At 33.9% G+C, this 15272-nt stretch overlaps 1 protein-coding gene across 1 annotated transcript in view; it reads right to left on the reverse strand.

Annotated features, from left to right (window-relative positions):
* The window catches only part of PCDH11X (protocadherin 11 X-linked), a 663262-nt gene extending 648222 nt beyond the window's left edge, over positions 1–15040 (reverse strand). Inside the window, exon 1 of the mRNA XM_084789429.1 lies at positions 14958–15040. The gene's annotated coding sequence lies outside the window, so the exon portion shown is untranslated. The remainder of the gene's footprint in view (positions 1–14957) is intronic.
* Positions 15041–15272: the final 232 nt, after the last annotated feature.

Below are 15272 nucleotides of genomic sequence, written 5' to 3' on the forward strand. Positions count from 1 at the left end.
TTCTAAAAATTCCATTCAATTCCCTTTCTCTACATCTTCAGGCAGACATTTATTGGCTTACACTCTTGCATTCTCCTCATTTTTATTTCATGGCTGTATCCTAGTCTTCTAATTAAGCTTTTTTCATCCTTTAGTAACATTACTAATTATAATGGGTTTCTTAAGTCCTTAGTAATGTTCCCAGTCAGGATATAAAGCTTACTCATGCCCACAAATTCTTTGTCTTAAGATAGGCATATCCATAGGTTCCAGAAATTCCAATGTGGCAGCAGTATTTGGCTTTTGAAAGCAAAAATGTTTTCCAGAGATAAAATTTTTAGTGATTTAGTATATGAATACACCATATTTGACTACTCATATTTTGATAACACATCCTTTTTCTTATCAGTTATGAATAATAAGACACTTACTTTAAGATGATGATGCTTTATTTTTCTGTTGATTTGGCCTATTATAATACTAGTTAAATGAGACATATTCATTATTGTTGATGAATTTCTGTAAGTGAAATTAAAATATTTCTAATGACATGTTCATGGATTTTAATTTATTTATTGAAATAAATATTTACACAACTATATTTTGATATTATCTACATTTTTATTCAATTATGTGACCTGGCATTTAAGTATAGCAGTAAAGCAAGATAATTTTCTCTCAAAAGAATAAAAAATGAATAAAAGATTTGATTTAAGATATAAAAAGACATGATTGTTTTCTCTTTCTCTTAATGGCTTTTAGGGAATGTTCTTATAGTGATTTCCTAGCAATGTTAAAGGTCATGAGTAAAGCCAGACAAGGAATGGTTTTATAAATATTTTCATAGCAATAATTCACTCATTTTTTGTATATTGTATCTTGGCCATATTATAAAAATTGTTTATATAAAATATTTTGCTTTATGTCATTTTAGTCATTTTCAGTGATTGTATTGGGAAAGAAATTAGAAGAATGGTTCCTAGAAGTCTTAGTAACCTTTAGAAGTATTATTTGAAAGCCTATATATGATTTTTTGGTTCATGACTTTATTACAATTATGAAGAAAGACCTAAGAATTTAAATGCAAATAAATAAACTAATGTCTCATGTGGCTCAGTTTTAGTTAACTTGGCACATTTATATCAATTATAATCTAATATAATGTCATTTCAGAAATATCTTTAAAACCATTATGAATAGTTAGCCTAATTTATTAGTTATACCTAATTTATCTAACTTATACTGCTATGTGTACAGAATCTTTGAAAATATTATTTCTTAATAGATTTATAACTTGCTCATTAGTCAGAGTGCTGCTAATTTTAAATGTCAGAAATCATATAAAAATTCAAATAAACTTTAAGCCAGAGATCAATGATAGCTAAAATATAGAGATGAGAAAACATTACTGAGCATTCAGATCAATAAATTTTAAGTGTTTGTGGATTAGAGCATAGGCAGGAGTATTCATTTTCTTGCTTCAAATAACCCTATTATAGCATAATAACTTTAAAAAGATAAATAAGGTATACTTCCATTTATTTACCCCACAACTTATTTAGTTCCTGCCTATAAGACAAAGAGATGAAGATGCCCCTTAAAGGAAAACTAAGGTATGTGTTGTTCTCATAGATAAGCATTCATATAGTAACAGCCTATTAAAACTAAGTTGTTTAGCCATGGGGAAATCACAGTGTTTCCATCAGTAAATTTCCTGAATTGGAGTGCTTGTTTTAGATTTTGTCATTGTGGAAACAAGTTAAGGTAAGAAGCATTTGTTTTACCTTATGATTTCAGAAGTTTGGTTCATGATTTGCTGGCTGTGTTACACTGTGCCTACTGCAATGCAGAAATAATGCCATGACATGTATGGAACATGTAGTATAACAAGGCAGTATACTTTATGAAAGAAAAGAAACAGAAAGAGTTAATTAGAAGGGCTATGGAAAATTGTACCTAAGGTCTTGGTCACTGTTCTGTTGCTGCAAAGAGACAGCATGACCAACACAACTCTTATAAAGAAAGCATTTAATTGAGGCTGGCTTACAGTTTCAGAGGTTTAGTTCATTACCAACCAATCTCTTAAAATTTCTTTGATGAATACCTTATTCCAAAATACTTCAATTTAGCCTCAAGCAAAAAATGCAGCCATATTATTTGACATAATATCACAATAATGGGACCAAGGCAACTTCTCCAAACTCATCCCTTCTGAAACCTCTTGAGCTGGGCCATCATAATCTGTATTGCTCTCTGAACCACTGTCTGCCACGCTTCTACCAGTATGACCCATTAAGCCATGCTTGAAGAACTCAATTTCTTTTCTAATCCAAACTCCCCAGGTCAACATTCTATAGCAAGCAACATGATTATTCTAGCAATACCTGGTACCAAATTTCTGCCTGGGTTACTGTTCTATTGCTATTAAGAGGCACCATGATACCAGGACTTGCTTACAGTTTCAGAGTTTATTAACATCATGGCAGGAAACTTGGTGGTATGTATGCATGCAGACTTGGTGCTAGAGAAGTAGCTGTGAGTTCTACAACTGGATGCACAGGCAACAGCAAGATAGAGCCACTGCCTTGTCTTGGGTTTTTGATACCTCAAATGCCACCTCAGTGGTATACTTCCTCCAACAAAGCCACACCTACCTCAAAATAAGACTGCACTTCCTAACACTAACATATAATGTCACTCCCTAAGTATTAATGTATGTAAGTCTATGGGAGCTACTCTTTGTCATACTATCATAACTAGCAAAAATGTACTCCAAGCATATTAACCAGGCTCAACATCGCACAATTCCACCAACACATTTATTCATTTGTTTTGGAAGTGTTGATTAAACCCCTTTAAAACTCTTCCTTTTTCTACAGTTTATGTTTCTTACTGGATTAATTAACTAATGAAGGCAAAACCTTTAAGACAGAATCACTAGAGAAAAGAATTGTATTGGTATGCTACTTGCATGAAGGAAAAGCACAAGAGCCTTCATGGATACATTTCAATTTTGAATTGGACCCAGCACAGTTAATAACATCTCAATTTTGATTTGGTTTCTTTTCACAGCATATTTTTCCATCAAAAATTTGAAGTCTTTTTTCTATGTCACTCTTCTGCCTATAGAATTTATTTTATACCTGAGCATGGTAATGCATGTCTATAATCCCAGCACTTGAGACAGTATGAAGGAGACAAATCTCTGTGAGTTCTAGTCAAGCCTGGTCTACAAAAGGAGTACAGGAAATTAAGGCTAAATAGAGAAACCCTGTCTCTAAAATAATTTTTAAAAAGAAATTTATTTTACAATAGCTGAAAGCTCTCTTTTTCTAAGAAAATTATGGATTATGTTTTTCCTTGCTGTAATACTCCTAATTGTTAATACCAGTAAACAGTGTCTAGGCATTTCCATAGGCATGTGTACAGTGTAAAATTTACGTTTTAATTTATTTAATTTTTAGGAAATATTTCAAATTAATGGAAAATTTGAAAGAAAGTATACAAAAATTTATATATCATGCATTTACTCATGTTACTATGGCTTTAATTTTTTGAAAAATTTTGTGAACTAAGGTCTGATTTATGGCTTAGTATCCTATTTCATATTTATGATACTACTACTACTACTACTTCTACTAATACTACCTTATATACCTTAGACTCTAGGTTGTTTCAAGGAGTGTATACATGGCTTATGATAAAAATGTTTAAATATTAAAATGTAATAAAATCTGAACAGAATGATAAAATAAAGAAATATAAAAACTAATAATAAACAGAAGAATATGTGTTCTGAAGATCTGTACACTTTCCAGAATTTTACCTGTGTGACTTAGTATTTTAATAGGCAAAATGGTGACTGAACTACAGATAATTAAAAAACATACTTATTCACTTGTTATAAGAAGTATTCATTTAAATCCACTAATTATTCCATTAAAATTCTCAATATACATAAAGATACAAAGTAAAATAGCTCCTCAGGAGCAACATATATCTTTCTAGACCTGAGATAAGAGTGAAATTTCTTTTGTGAGACACCATGAAGATAATACATATATATATATACAATATATGTAATAATATAATGTAATATCATACTCAGTAGCAATTGCACAGGATTTAAAATAGTGAATCTCAAGGGAATATTTAATATCACTTCTTTTACTGTATGTAGACTAACAATGTCAAAAATTAAGTAAATAGAAAGCTGTTATTTTAGAAATCAAATGCTCTGGCATCCTAACACATTTCAATGTTTATCTGACTGCCACTACAGATGCACTTTAAAATAGATTATGTTTAGCTGTAATACCAACTGCACTGTCCTTAAAAGCTGCATTTTCTGTTACACATTAATTCCCAGAATTCCAGAATTCTACCTACCTCATTGAGGAGTAAATCATTATACTTTAGTAATATATGGCTGAATGAATTGTAGCACTGAAATTAAAATTGAGTTATACATACATTAAAAAAGTGAAAATAAACACAGAACTCATGAGAATACCAAAATTAATTAAGTAGAATACCAATCAATTACATTTGTGAATATTCTTCCTATTCCATACCTTTCTGTTTTCTAAAAGAATCTCTTAATTTACTTCTGGACCTCAGTATTCCCTCCCTCCTCTCATCCCAGTCATTTTTCCCACTTCCCTATCCATTTCTCCACCATTTCTAGTCAGAAAATGAGAGGCCACCCATGGATATTAACGTGACTTGGCATATCAAGTTACAGTAAAAACTAGGCACATTTTCTCCTATTGAGGTTTCGAAGAGGCAGCTCAGTAGGAGGAAAAGTTCCTGAAGGCCAGCAACAGAGTCAGAGACAGATTATTCTCCCTCTAATAGGAGTCCCATATGAAGACCAAGCTACATAACTGTTACATATGTACAGAGAGCCTAGGTCAGTAACGTGTGTGATACTTGTTTGGGGTTTCAGTATCTGTAAGACTCATTGCAGCCAGTTTAGTTGATTCTGTAGGTTTTCTTGTGGTTTCGTTGACCCCTCTGTTTCTTAGAATCCTTCTTCCTCCTCTTTTGTAGGATGTCCAAGTTCTATATAATGTGGATCTCTGCATTTGTTTCCATCAGTTTCTGGGTGAAACCTCTCTGATGAGAGTTATGCTAGGCTTCTGTCTTTAAGTATAATAGAATATGATTAGCAGTGTCAAGGGTGGGCAACCTCTCATGGAATGAGTCTCAAGATGGATCAGTCATTGGTTTGTAATTCCTTCATTATTTGCTCCATCTTTGTGCTTGCATATATTGTAGCAGGACAAATTTGAGGTCAAATGTTTTGTGGCTTGTTTGGTTTTCCAATCCCTCCATTGGATATCTTACTTGTTTAAGGAGACGGCTGGTGCCGTCTCTATATCCCCCATTGCTAAGTGTTAGCTAGGGTCACCCTCATAGATTCCTGGGAGTTTCCATGCCCTAGGTTCTAGCTCATCCCTGAAATGTCCCTTCAATTCGAGTTGTCTTTCTCAGTAATCTCTCCCTTTGTCCTCCACCCACCTAATCCTCCCTAGTCTCATGTCCCACCCCCACCTGCAACTAGTCCATGTCCCCATACACCCACATTGTGTATTCTATTTTTCCTTGTCAGTGTGATTCACACTTCTCCCCTTGAACCTTCGCTGTTACTTAGTTTCTTTGAGTCTCTGGATTGTAGCATGGATATCCTTTACTTTCCGGCTAATACATATCCATTTATAAGTGACTATATAACATGTTTGTCATTCTGGGTTTTTATCTCATTCAGGATGATCTTTTTCAGCTCCATCCATTTTGCTGAAAGTTGTATGATGCATTTGCTTTTAATAGCTGTGTAATACTCCATTGTATAAATGTATCACATTTTCTTTATCCACTATTCTGTTGAGGAATATCTAATTTGTATCCAGCTTTGCTATTATGAATTAAGCTTCTATGAACACAGTTGAACAAGAGTCCATGTGATATTTGGGAACATCCTCTGGATATATACTCAGGAGTGGTTTAGCTGGTTCTTTAGGTAGATTTATTCCCAACTTTATGATAAACCACCATATTGATTCTCAAAGTGGCTGTACAGGTTTTCACTTCCACCAGAAATGGAGACGTGTTTGCCTTGCTCCATATCCTCACCAGTTTGAGCTGTCACTTGAGTTTTTGTCCTTAGCCATTCTTATGGGTATAAGATGGAGTCTCAGATTTGTTTTGATTTGGATTTCCCTGAATGACTAAAGACATTGAACATTTCTGTAAGTGCTTCTCAGCCATTAGAGACTCCTTTACTAAGAACTCTTAGTTTAGCTCTGTATCCAATTTTAATTGGATTGTTTGATGTGTTCGTGTTTAACATTTTGTGTTCTTTATATATTTTGGATATTATTCCTTTGTTGGATGTAATGTTTGTGAATATCTTTCTGCATTCTGTAGGCTGCTATTTTGTATTATTTATGGTGACCTTTGCTTACAATAGCTTTTCAATTTTATGATGTCTAATTTACTAATTGTTGATCCTAGTACTTGAGTTATTGATGATCTGTTCTAGATGTTTTTTCATATTTGTGCTTGATTTGTTAAATTTTATTAGTAAAGTTAAACATTTTATGTTCCTTGAATTATGATCCATACTTCCAAATTCATTCCTACTTTTAAATTTCTAAATGTTTTTATATCAAAGTTCTCTTGGCTTTACTTACTGTCCAGGAAAATTGTTTTCTTTGCAATGAAATGTTTTTGGCATTTTTATGAAGATAGTTTACTATATTTTTAATTTAGAACAACACTATGTGATGATCTTCCCTTCTAATTTGTCTTTTTTATATTAGCATTTGAAATCTAAGCTTTTATACTTACTAGTTTGAATTTAAGCGTACAAAGTTATGAGATTCATTGTGGAGTTTTTATACATACTTTGCTGCTTTTTGATTCTCCTCCTTCACTCTGACATGGCACCTGTAGTCTTCCTAGTGATATACACCTCCTGCCCTGACTAGCACACCCCTAGTTACTATGGCTAGCTCTACAGTGTAAATTAAACTCAGGTGTTATGATACCATCTGGAACTGCTCAGTGTATTTTGGACTTACAAATAAATTTTAGGAGTAAGAGTAATTTTTAAAATTTTCTAATTATATGAAGAATGTCATTGGGATTTTTATGGAAATTACATTGAATCTGCAGTCTTTTTCTAAGAATATGGCCATTTTCATAATAACACATCTATCAATCAGTGGCCATGATAAAACTTTCCATTGTCTAGTGTTCTTTAGTTTATTTGTTGGAGAACTAAAATTTTCATAGCAGTGGTTTATCACTTCCTTACTTAGGTTTATTCCTCTTTTTTCTGTTGTTGGTGTCCCTTGCCTTATAGAAGATTTTTAGTTGCACAAGGTCCCATTTATTAATTGTTGATTTCAGACCCTGACTTGTTGTTGTTCTGTTCAGAAAGTTGTCTCATTTGCCAATGAGTTCAAGGCTCTTCCCTACTTTCTCTTCTAATATATACAGTGTTTATGGGTTTATGTTAAGGTCCTTCATCCACATGGGCTTGAGTTTTGTGCAGTTTGATAAATATATACTATTTGTATTTTTCTATGTGTATATAGCCAGTTAGACCAGAAATATTTGTTGAAGATGCTATCATTTGTGACTGAGTTTATGGTAAATTTGGTAGAAAGTATATTCTTTTGTGTTTGGGTGAAATGTTCTGTAGATATTGGTTAGGTCCATTTGATTCATAACATCTACTAGTTTTTTAAATTCTCTATTTGGTTTCTATCTTAATTACCTGTCCATTGGTGAGAGTGGGGTGTTGAAGCCCCCTATTATTAATGTCTGGGGATAAATGTGTAACTTAAGCTATAGTAATGTTTCTTTTACAAATGTGGGTGCCCTTTCATTTGAGGCACAGATATTCAGAATTGAGACATGTCCTTGGTGTATTTTTCTTTGATGAATCTGAGCTATCCTTTCCCATCTCTTTTGACTAATTTTTGTTGAGCTGTTTTATTCATTTTCTCATCCTGTTTGATTTCTTTGAGGGATTTATTTTCCTCCTTTATTGCCTATATAATTTTTATAATCTCACATTTAAGATCATTTTATTTCACTTGAGATTTGACAGTATCTTCAAAGCTTTCTGTGATAGGATAAGTGGTTTCTGGTGGTGTCATCTGGCCTGTGTTTTGTTGTTTGTGTTCCTTTGATGACTGCTAGCCATCTGGTTGTCTCTAGTGTTAGCAAGTCTGGTCGTCCCTCTGCTGGCCATGTCACACATGGGCCAGGCAGATCAGGAGTCAGTAGTGGAGAGGGCTTTAAGCTGAATGTTGCTTGGACCCAACACAGGTCTCTTCAGGATGGAGGATGATGAGAGTTGAGTTCCATGAACACCACACCTATGTTGGTACTGCTGCCTCTCTTCTGGCCATGTCCCATGTGGGTCATGCAAAAGGAGTCAGTAGCAGAGAGGGCCTCCCATACATGTTTTTTTTTTTTTAATAACTTAGATTATTTCAGGTACATTGTTTTTTTTTCTGTTTTTTATTGTTGTTTTTCTTTGTTTGTTTGGTTGGTTGGTTGGTTTGGTTTGGTTTTTTGGGCTGTACGTATGTCTGCATGCCACCCAGAGCTAGAAGTCTGTTACCTCTATAGCATCATGTCTACTTGTATTCCTCCATGCTTCTCACCATGATGACAATGGACCAATCTTTTAAAATGTAAGCAAGCCCCAATTAAATGATTTCATTAATAAGAGGTCCTGTGGTCATGGTCTCTTCACAGCAATATAAACTATAATAAGACAGTCATTGATTTTAAAGTTAATTTGCCTGACTTCTTTTCTGTTTCCAAGCAAATCATTAGTTTATCTTTAAATTCATGTGCATTCAAACTCTCAAGCTACAGGCCAAATGAATACATATTCTTGGCCATAATACCACATGAATAACATCAATTCCTGAGAGAGACATTGTTCCCTACTGAAACCAGATGAGCAGGGCTTCCTCTGCCTGCATTTCTTTTAGCATTCTTGTCTTCTGAGCTCTCACCAGAATGCTTTATTATGCTGTACTTCAAGCATATTAGGTATAATTTAGCCTAAAGTAACAAAAAATCTACATTTTGGTCAAAACAATTTCCAATGTAGAGTAAAATTATGCTCAGACTTAATATTGCAATGATCATTACTTCTCAGTACCAATTTTATGTATTAGTTTTCTTCCTACAATAGTTCCCACTGGTATAATATTGGGAAAAATGTCTGTGACATAACAAAAAGCTCATGAGTTGAATCTGTAGATTGCTTTGGTAAGATAGCAATTTTTAATATGTTAATCTTACCAAATCATGAGCATGGGAGACTTTCTTATCTTCTAATATCTTCTTCAATTTCTTTCTTCAGAGACATAAACTTTTTTGTTTTTGTTTTTGTTATTTCATACAGGTATTTCACTTGCTTGGTTAGAGTTACACTAAGGTACTTTACATTATTTGTGGCTATTGTAAAGGGTGTTGTTTCCCTTATTTCTTTCTTAGACTATTATTCATTTGTATACAGGAGGGCTGTTGATTTTTTAAAATTAATTTTATCCAGCCACTTTGTTGAAGGGTTATTATGAGACTTGGGAGCTCTCAGAAAGAATTTCTACTGTCACTTATGTATACTATTATATGATATGTGAAAAGTGATATTTTGACTTCTTTTTCAGTTTGTATCCTTTTGCTCTCCTTTGTCTTAATGCTTCAGCTAGGTCTTCAAGCACTATTTTGAGGTATTTTGAAGAGAGTGGGCAGCCTTGTCCTATCTCTGCTTTCAGTGGAATTGCTTTAAGTTTCTGTTCATTTAATTTTATGTCGGCTATAGGCTTGCTGTATATTGCCTTTATTGTGTTTAGGTAAGTTTCCTGTATCCCTGATGTGTCCAACACAACCAAAAAATGAATAGGTGTTGGATTTTGTCAACTGATTTTCTTTGGCATCAGATGCGATGATGATTAATTTTGTTTTGTTTTGTTTTCCTTCACTTTGTTTATATAGTAAATTACATTGATGGATTTTCTTATATTGTACCACCACCACCACCAGTACAGAATTTGATATTTTCCTCTCTGAGTTCATGTTTTCTTTGTTCTGATAATGCGTTTCTATATACAATTTCTTCCCTTCTTTCTTTCTTTTTTTCTTTCTTTCTTCCTTTCTTCCTTCCTTCCTTCCTTTCTTTCTTTCTTTCTTTCTTTCTTTTTTCCTTCCTTCCTTCTTTCCTTCCTTGCTTCCTTCATTTCTTTCTTTTGAGAAGTAGAATATTTATTCTATCTTGGTAATAGAATATTGGAAGTACACCTATTTCTTTTATAGGAGCGCATTATTATTAGGATGCCTTGAGTTGCATGTGAGAACTGAATATGAGACTTTTAAACAGTCTTTGAAATATTAAATTTATAGGGATTTTTAAGGTTAGTTTATATGTATTTTTACATTACAAGATTGCAAGATGCTCATCAAGACAAAGATCAGAAAATTATGCCTTAACAGTGATATATTTGCATATCATGTCAACTAGACTAGGACTTATATGCTTATTTAGTTAATATGGATTACTAAGTTGACTAGGTCTAGAATTAGCTAGGAGAAAAGATTTTGAACATGCCTGTGAAGAATAATTTTGGCCAGTTAACTTCTGTCTTTGTGAAGAATTATCATCTTGATTAGGTTAATTGAGGAAGAGAACCCACCCTAAATATGGGAAATGCCTTTCTCAGGGAGTAGGTCCTAATTTTAGCTTCTGCCTGTGTCTTTACAGAAACATAACAATGCTAAAGTGTTTATTCGTGACCATTTTGCGTTCTAAATGCCTTTTGTGCTTGGATTTCAATTTATTTCAATATGTTTAGGAAATTATCTTCCATAATTTATATATATCATATTTTATTCAATTTCCTTCTGTATCATTGTTTCGTTCAGTGAATGTATCCCAGTCTTGAGAATTTCGTTCATTTTTAATTATTTTCTCTATATTCTTGAGAATATTACTGTTTCAATTTTGTTCTCTATCCCTGATATCCATTCTCTTATTGGTCTTGTCTGTTGATAATGTGTTCTACTATTTTAACGTGATCAATTTATTTCTGATTCCTTTGTAAAATCTTAATATTTTTTTACTAAAATGTTTCTCCTTGTCCTTGTATTTCCCATCCATATTACTAACCATTTCTTTTACTTGGCAGTTTTCTTGTCTAGGTGCTAAAGTGATTTCCTTACTTCCTTACACTTCCCTTTTTTATACTCAATCTATTTAAAATAGAATTCTGAAATTTCTCTTTTACGTTTGTAATATCTAATTATCTTTAGGTTTATTAAGGAGACATTGGAAAGTTGTGGGTGTTTCATAACAGACTGTTTTTTGTTTGCATATATGAAGGTGGATATGTTTTCCTTTATTCTTTTCCCTACTGGTTTTGTTTGCATTATTTTATATAAGGTTTCTTTTTCAGTTGTTTTCACTTGAAATTACTTTCCCTACAATTACTTAGTGGGAGAAAGTGGCTGTCTCTGATATGTTAATTTATAGTTCATTTTAAATCACATATTAATAATTAAGTAATAAATTAAAGAAGCAATGGGGAAACAGGAAAAAAAGTATACAGTGTAATAATCAGTAGCGTAGTATTATGATAGAGCTATGAAAAATAGCACAAAAAATATTACATAGTACAAGTAGTAAAGCATGCAGCTGTGAAAGCTTTTTAGTGAAAATAAAAGTTAATAAAAATCACAAATGAACAAGAAAACATATAAAGAAAAAATAAAATAAAATTTATATAGCAACAATAATAATGAATAAAACAAATAATATAAAATACAAGTTATAAAGCTGCAAGAGAAAAAGGACGAGTAACATATGAAGGCAAACCTATCAGAATCACTCCGGACTTCTCAGCAGAGACCATGAAAGCCAGAAGGGCCTGGACAGAGGTTCTGCAAACGCTAAGAGAACACAGATACCAGGCAAGACTACTATATCCAGCAAAATTATCAATAACCATTGGAGGTGAAGACAAGATATTCCATGACAAAAACAAATTCACACAATACCTAGCAACAAATCCGGCTTTACAGAAGTTACTAGAAGGAAAACTCCACCCCAACCGGTCAAACTACAACCAAAAATACATAAGAAATAAATAACTACACCATTGCAAAATCACAACTTCACAAAAACTCGATTGTTATAAATACCAAAAATGAAGGGACTTACCAATCACTGGTCATTAATATCTCTCAACATTAATGGTCTCAACTCTCCAATAAAAAGACACAGACTAACAGAGTGGATGCATAAACACGACCCAACATTCTTCTGCATTCAAGAAACACATCTCAACCACAAGGACAGACATTGCCTCAGAGTGAAAGGTTGGGGAAAAATATTCCAAGCAAATGGTCACAAGAAACAAGCTGGGGTAGCTATTCTAATATCTAATAAAATAGACTTTCAACCAAAATTAGTCAAAAGAGACAAGGATGGTCCCTTCATACTTGTCAAAGGTAAAGTCAACCAGGAAAACATCACGATTTTGAACATCTATGCTCCGAATACAAGGGCTCCGACATTTGTAAAAGAGTTATTAACAAAGCTTGCCCCATTCATCGATACCCACACATTAATAGTGGGAGACTTCAACACCCCACTTTCACTCAAGGATCGGACTTTGATTTCAAAACTAAGCCGGGAAATAACTTCATTAACCAATGTCATGAATCAAATGGATCTAACAGATATCTACAGAACTTTCCACCCAAACGCAAAGGAGTATACCTTTTTCTCAGCACCCCATGGAACGTTCTCTAAAATTGATCACATAGTTGGTCACAAAGCAAACCTCAACAGATACAAGAAGATTGAAATAATACCTTGTATCTTATCAGATCACCATGGTCTAAGGCTGGACTTCAACAACAATAGAAATATCAAAAAGCATACCAACACGTGGAAACTAAACAACTTTCTACTTAATGACACATGGGTCACGGAAGAAATAAGGGAAGAAATAAAAGACTTCCTGAAATTCAATGAAAATGATGGAACAACATACCCAAATTTGTGGGACACATTGAAAGCAGTGCTAAGAGGAAAATTCATAGCACTAAGTGCCTTTAAAAAGAAAATGGAGTCATCCCACATAAACAACCTAACAACACATCTGGAAGCCCTAGAAAAAAAAGAAGCAGAAACACCCAAGAGGAGTAGACGCCTGGAAATAATCAAACTCAGGGCTGAAATCAATAAATTAGAAACAAAGACAACAATCCAAAGAATCAACAAAACCAAGAGCTGGTTCTTTGAGAAAATTAACAAGATAGACAAACCGTTAGCCAATCTAACTAAAAGACAAAGAAAAGCTATCCAAATTAACAAAATCAGAAATGAAAAGGGAGACATAACAACAGACACCGAAGAAATACAAAGAATCGTAAGGACCTACTTCAAAGACATTTATGCCACAAAATTTGAAAATTTAAGGGAAATGGACAAATTTCTCGACCGATTCCATTTACCAAAATTGAACCAAGACCAGATAAACAAATTAAATAGCCCTATTTCGCCTATAGAAATAGAAGCAACCATTGATAGTCTTCCAACCAAAAAAAGCCCAGGGCCAGATGGTTTCAGCGCAGAATTCTACCAGTCCTTCAAAGAGGAGCTAATACCGATACTATTCAAGCTATTCCGAAAGATAGAAATGGATGGAATATTACCAAACTCCTTTTATGAGGCCACAGTCACATTGATACCTAAACCCCACAAAGACCCAACAAAAAAAGAGAATTTCAGACCAATTTCTCTTATGAACATTGATGCAAAAATACTCAACAAAATACTCGCAAAGCGAATACAACAGCATATCAAAGACATCATTCACCATGACCAGGTAGGCTTCATTCCAGGAATGCAGGGATGGTTTAACATACGGAAATCCATCAATGTAATCCACCATATAAACAAACTGAAAGAGAAAAACCATATGATCATCTCTTTAGATGCAGAAAAAGCATTTGACAAAATCCAACACCCATTTATGTTTAAAGTTCTGGAGAGATCGGGAATACAAGGCACTTTTCTAAACACAATAAAGGCTATATATAGCAAACCAATAGCCAACATTAAATTAAATGGAGAGATACTCAAGGAAATCCCTCTAAAATCAGGGACCAGACAAGGCTGCCCACTTTCCCCATACCTCTTTAATATAGTTCTTGAAGTTCTAGCCAGAGCAATAAGACATCAAAAGGAGATCAAGGGGATCCAAATGGGAAAGGAAGAAGTAAAATTATCCCTATTTGCAGATGATATGATAGTGTATATAAGTGACCCCCAAAATTCCACCAGAGAACTCCTACAGCTGATAAACACCTTCAGCAAATTGGCAGGATACAAAATAAACTCAAAAAAGTCAGTAGCTTTCCTATATACAAATGACAAACAGGCAGAGCAAGAAATTAGAAAAATTACTCCCTTCACGATAGCCACAAGCAATATAAAATATCTAGGAATAACCCTAACCAAGCAAGTGAAGGATTTATTTGAAAAAAACTTTAAACCTCTGAAGAAAGAGATTGAAAATGACATCAGAAGATGGCGGGATCTACCATGTTCGTGGATTGGAAGAATCAACATAGTAAAAATGGCCATCTTACCAAAAGCAATTTACAGATTCAATGCAATCCCTATCAGAATACCTACTAAATATTTTGAAGATATTGAAAGAACAATTCTCAACTTCATATGGAGAAACAAAAAGCCCAGAATAGCAAAAACAATCCTTTACAATAAAAGATCCGCTGGAGGAATCTCCATACCTGATCTCAAGTTGTACTATAGAGCAACAGTAATTAAAACAGCATGGTACTGGCACAGCAATAGGCTAGTGGATCAATGGAATCGAACTGAAGACCCAGAGATGAATCCACACACATTTGCTCACCTGATTTTCGACAAAGAAGCCAAATCCATTCAATGGAAAAACGACAGCATCTTCAACAAATGGTGCTGGTCTAACTGGATGTCTACATGTAGAAAAATGCAATTAGACCCCTATTTGTCACCATGCACAAAACTCAAGTCCAAGTGGATTAAAGACCTCAACTTAAAACCACAGACATTAACCCAGTTAGAGGAAAAAGTGGGGAAGAGTCTGGAACTCATAGGCACAGGAGACAACTTCCTGAACAGAACACCAACAGCCCAGGCCTTAACATCAACAATTAATAAATGGGACCTCATGAGGCTGAGAAGCTTC

This window comes from Acomys minous (genome assembly GCF_964271855.1).
Source record: "Acomys minous genome assembly, chromosome: 7".
In the NCBI taxonomy this organism is placed as follows: domain Eukaryota; kingdom Metazoa; phylum Chordata; class Mammalia; order Rodentia; family Muridae; genus Acomys; species Acomys minous.